Source organism: Echinops telfairi, unplaced genomic scaffold, assembly GCF_000313985.2.
Source record: "Echinops telfairi isolate 266 unplaced genomic scaffold, ASM31398v2 ScPeMD7_18;HRSCAF=68, whole genome shotgun sequence".
In the NCBI taxonomy this organism is placed as follows: Eukaryota; Metazoa; Chordata; class Mammalia; order Afrosoricida; family Tenrecidae; genus Echinops; species Echinops telfairi.
Window position 1 is genome coordinate 36,285,624 of NW_022103915.1, and position 5,795 is coordinate 36,291,418.

General features: G+C 45.4%; 1 protein-coding gene across 1 annotated transcript in view; it reads right to left on the reverse strand.

Annotated features, from left to right (window-relative positions):
* The window catches only part of EXD2 (exonuclease 3'-5' domain containing 2), a 25,967-nt gene extending 24,733 nt beyond the window's left edge, over positions 1-1,234 (reverse strand). The window contains exon 1 of the mRNA XM_004698671.2: positions 1,164-1,234. The gene's annotated coding sequence lies outside the window, so the exon portion shown is untranslated. The remainder of the gene's footprint in view (positions 1-1,163) is intronic.
* Between the last annotated feature and the right edge of the window lie 4,561 nt (positions 1,235-5,795).

Here is a 5,795-nt window from a genome sequence, read left to right on the forward strand (position 1 = left end):
GGGGAAAATGAGGAGCTGATACCAAGGGCTTAAGTGGAGAGCAAATATTTTGAGAATGATGAGGGCAACGAATGTAAAAATGTACTTGACACATGTAAAAATGTACTGGACACGATGTATGTATGGCTTGTGATAAGAGTTGTAGGAGCCCCCAATAAAATGATTTTTTTTAAAAGAGGAAAATGTGGGAGATAGAAAAAGTAAAACATTATCTGTCTTGCTTCAAGTTTTACATGATTTTTTAAAAAACAAGATTATATGCCTGGGCTGTAACATCATTATATAATTTTAAGCAAATTCATCTTGGCCAAAACGAATCCTTCCTTCCCCCTATATTCGACTTCTTTCTCCAACACTTTCTAACTTGGATTAAGTAACAAATTTTCAACGCAATTCCTTCTGGCTTTATACCACGACGACTAAAAAAAAAAAAAAATCAGCCACGAATAGCTTTGTGTTTCCAAGAAATGAGAAAATGCAGGAGTTAGATTGGGTTCGGAGGTGGGGATGTGCGTTTGTTTGTACTTGAACGAGCAGGAGTGCATTTTGCAGTAACGACCAGGGTCTCGTTTTGCGTCCGTCCAGGGGCTCCTTAGAGCAAGGCCCGGGGCCCGGGCCTGGTCTGGGCGAGCGAGGGGCGGTCGTCACAGGGGTGTGTGTGTGTGTTTGGGGGGGTGGGGTCCTCACGACGCCTCCGGAGCGGCCTCGAACGAGGACGCGTCAGCCCAGCGCTCTCGGAACACCCCTGAGCGCTCACGGGGTTCTCGGCGGTCCCTCCTTTCAGCTGATTGGGTCGCGCAAGCGTGGCGGTGGTTGGTGGCTGAGAGGTTGGTGGGTGTCCAACGCGGCAAACGGCCCAGCGCACAGGTGGCCCGGGGACTGCGCTCGGAGCCGCGACGGGGGGAGTCCTCCCGACGCACGCGTCGCTGAGCGCCCACCCACGGGTGCGGGAGGCACGGGCACGCGCCCAGTCGGGGGAGATGGCAGGGTCGAGGTAGTCGGGGCGCCGGGGTCCCGGCCACCAGCGCCCCGCGTGCGGTGAGGAGCTGGTCTCCCCGATCCCCGTCGATCCGCTCTGGAAATATCCCTCGGTCCCCACCCCACCCCCGCCCTACCCCGCACGTTCGCGGAGAAACCCTTTCGGCCCCCAGAGCCTCACTTACCTGCGACCCCTCACCCGGCCCAAACACCTGCGACACCTCACACCGAAGAGATGGAACCCCGCGGCCGCCAGCCCGCGCCCACCCGGATCCACTAGAACGGTAACCACTTCCGGTCCCGTGACGGTCCCAGGGAACGTAATCCCAGACCGAGCGTGCTCCGGGCGGCGCCATGTTGTACGGAAACTGCAGGCGCAGCCGTTGCCCCTCCAGGTTCTTCTCCATTGAACAAAGGATCCGTTGATGCTGCAAAGACTTCAGGTCTCGTCAACAACGTGGTTTTGTGTTTGCTGCTGCATATTTGTTTAAGCTTACGGAACCCCCACGAGTGCAATGTGGAACGTCGGATTTTCGTTGTGAATTCGTCCTGGGGTAGTGTTTCTCTACTGCAATTGTTTTCTTAAATGTTCTTGAAGGTAAATCAAAGGAGAAACACAGTGGTTAAATCAAGCCTTTTCCATGAGCAGTTATATTATCCTAGGACTTTCCAAATAATTTAACAATAATATAACAATAACCACATTAGTGTCCATTTGTATGGGAAACCATTCAAGCAGGCTTTTTGTGTGTGTGTGCTGCGGCAGCTAATGTGTGTGCCTTTCTGTTGCTTTGTCAGGGAGGGAACATGTAGACCCAAAGGGAAAAGAGAAGAGCCTAAGTAGACCATGTGGACGACAATAATAGCTGTCATTTGTTGACTGGCCGCTTCAGTGTCTTTAGAATTCTGCAAAACATTTTACTTGTTTCTCTTATGTAATCTTCAAAACAACCCTATTACTCTTGCCATTTTACAAGAAATAGAGAAAAGGTAAATACATTTTTCCAAGCTAATTCAACAAGTCAGTGTTTGAGCTGGGAATCAAGTCAGATGTCTGATTGAAAGGGCAACAGCACTCATTCTCTTAACTTACAGCCCCTCCAATAGAGGAAGAGGGTTCTAAGTTACATTAGGCAAGGTCAGCTGCATTAGCGCTTACATTCTGAGCATAAGGTTTGCAGAAGACTGCAAGTAACAAGAGGAGCCCTGGTGGCAGAGTGGTTATGTATTGGGCTGCTCACTGCAAGGTCAGCAGTTCAAAACCACCAGTCACTGTGGGAAACAGATGGGGTCCTCTCCCTTAAATGAGTTAAGGCCTTGGAAGCCTATGGGGGGTGGGGGAGCAGTTTTATAGGGTTTTGATGACTCAGTTGATCTGTCTAAATTGACATCTATGGCAGTTAATTTGAAGTTTTGATGGGTAGCAATAAAAGCCCCAAATCCAATATCCATGGATTAGGTCTCCATTGAATTCCTTCTGCCCATTAACCAGGAATGTGAACAGTTTTGCCTTCAAGCAGAGCCCATTGGAAAGTGGATTACTTCCACCAACCTAACCAGCCCAGGGAAGAGCCATCTGCCAAAGGACTTTCCTGGTTGTGTCCCCAATGGAGCCTGCTGAACTGGGGTCACATAGTCATTAGTCATGCCCTGACTGCCTTGGAGGGCCCTGGACCAATTTAAAAAAAAATCATTTTTATTGGGGAGGCTCTTACAGCTCATAACATTATCAAGCATATGTATACATATGTTGCCATCATTTCCAAAACCTTTTCTACTTGAACCCTTGGTATAGCTCATCTATTTCCGCCCCCCCCACCCTTGTGAATTCTTGATCAATGATATATTGTTATTATTTCGTATCTTACACTGTTCGTTGTTTCCCTTCACCCACATTTCTGTTATTCATCCTCTTGTGGGGCTATATATCCAACCTTGTGATGGGTTCCCCTTTTCACTCCCTCCCCATTCCCCAGCCATCCTCTCCCCCTCACGATATCACTACTCCCGCTATTGTTCCTAAGGGATCTATCTGTCCTAAATTCCATGTGTCGAGAGCTCTTATCTGTACCCAGGTGTGTTCTCCAGTGTAGCCAGATTTGTAAGGTAGAAATGGGTCATAGCAGAGGGGGGACCAATCTTGTAAGCTCTTCTGCCTAACATAATGTACATGTCCCATTCCCACTTGAGTGGTCCCACCTATGGCTGTGATGGATTGATCTGCCCCATTCATAATTTAGTGATAGTTTCCTTTGCCCTCCGGTATCCTTTTTAAGTCCCTGAATCTCTGCAAACCCTTGGACACCATGATGGCCTTGGTCTAATGGTCTGCGCCCTCCAGATGATGTATTTTTGTCTCCTTTAAGGCTTAATGGTCTCCTCAAATTGCATTTGAGATTTGGGGTCTCATATTCTAAAACAGTGCCCTAAAACACCTTACAGGGCAAACTTCTGGCAAATATAAAGGATTCACCCCCCTGCATTTTTAACTGTTTCCTCAAGAAACACAAAATACAAATTATAACTACAATGAGAGTTCATCACATACACACCAAAATAGCTAAAAGGAAAATAATAGATCAAGGATCCTCAAACTATGGCCCACAGGCCACATGCAGCCCGCTGAGGACGTTTATCCAGCCCGCAAGGTGTTTCTGCCCCGTTTTGTTTTTTTACTTCGAAATAAGATATGTGCAGTGTGCATAGGAATTTGTTCATAGTTTTTTTTTTTTAACTATAGTCCGGCTCTCTAACGGGTCTGAGGGACAGTGAACTGGCACCCTGTTTAAAAAGTTTGAGGGCCCTAGTTCCTAAATGTTTCTTCCCCGCTCCCACTATCATGACACGAATTCTACCTTGCAAGTCTGGCTAGACCAGAGGATGGATGTACACTGGTACAGATGGGAGATGGAAATCCAGGGAATCCAGGGTGGATGATCCCTACGGGACCAGTGGTGTGAGTGGCAATACTGGGAGGGTGGAGGGAGAGTGGGTAGGAAAGAGGAAACCAATTACAAGGAACTGTATGTGACCTCCCTGGGGGACTGACAGCCGGGAAGTGGGTGAGAGGAGACGTCGGACAGGGCAAGATATGACAAAATAACAATTTATAAATTATCAAGGGCTCATGAGGGAGGGGGAAAATGAGGACCTAATGTCGGGGGCTTAAGTGGAGAGGAAGTGTTTTGAGAATGATGAGGACAATGAATGTACAAATGCGCTTTACACAATTGATGTGTGTATGGATTCTGATAAGAGTTGTATGAGCCCCTAATAAAATGATTTAAAAAAAGAAACATATTTCGTTTGGAATAAATCTGATCAAGTAAAAAATAAATAAATAAAATAAAATAAAAAGTTTGACGACCCCTGTAATAGATACTACCAAATGTTGGCAAGAATGTGTAGCAACCAAAAGTTTCACCTTTCTCTTGGTACAATGTGGCAAGGAAAAAGAAAACAAATACAGTTTGTAAGGGAAAAAATAAAACTGTATTTGTAGATGACATGATTATCTATGTAGAAAATCCAAAATAACCTATATGGAAAAGCTCCTGGAAGTAACAAGAAAGCATATTAAGATTGCAAGATATAAGATCAATATACAAAAGTCATAATATACCAGAAATGTAGTATCAGAATTTTAAATTAAGGACCAATGCCACTTACTTTTTAGTCTAGGAAAATACATCCAGGGTCTGTATGGGGGGAAACTACAAAGGAATTATGAAAGAAATCAAAGATCGAAGTAAATGGAAGATACTGTGTGTTCATGAGTTGGCAGATTCCATATTGTTGTGCTGTGTTATGTAGTGAATTATTGTTTTACAGGCCTTCTGGCCACGGTCCAGTAACCCAAACTCACTGCCATTGATTCAATTCCAACTCATGGCGACTCAATAGGACAGGCTATAACTGCCGTTTTGGGTTTCCAAGACTGTAACGCTTTACAGAAGCGGTTCTCAACCTGTGGGTCTCGACCCCTTTGGGGGTCGAACGACCCTTTCACAGGGTCTCCCTATTCATCACAGTAGCAAAATGACAGTGATGAAGTAGCAATGAAAATAATTTTATGGTTGGGGGTCACCACCACATGAGGAACTATATGAAAGGGTCACGGCATTAGGAAGGTTGAGAACCACTGCTTTACAGGAATAGAAAGTCTCATCTTTATCCTGTAGAGAAGCTGGTGGTTTTGAACAGCTAGCCTTGTGGTTAGCAGTCCAACATGTAACCACTACACCACCAGGGCTCCAAATGTTCTAATAAAACTACAAAATAATTAGATTGTTGTTAGGTACCATCAAGTTGGTTTCAACTCATAGTGAGTGACCTTATGCATAACAGAATGAAACACCGGCCAGTCTTGCACCATCTTTACAATTGTTCTTATAGTTGAGTCCATTGTTCCAGCCACAGTGTCAGTCTGTCTTCTCCGGGGCCTTCCTCTTTTCCACTAGCCCTCTGGCTTTACCAAGCATGATGTCTTTTCCCAGGGACTGGTGTCTCCTGACAACATGTCCAAAGTGTGTGAGGTGAAGTCTTGCCATCCTTAATTCTAAGGCACATTCTAGTTGTACTTCGTCCAAGACAGATTTGTCTGTCCTTTTAGCAGTTCATGGTACTTTCAATATTCCTCTCCAGCACCACAATTCAAATCCATTGATTCTCCAGTTTTCCTTACGCAGTGTCCAACTTTCACATGCATATGAGATGATTGAAAATACTATAGCTTGGATCACGCACACCTTTATCCTCAAAGTAACATCCTTGCTTGGCAGCATTTTTTAAATTATTAATCATTTTATTGGGGGCTC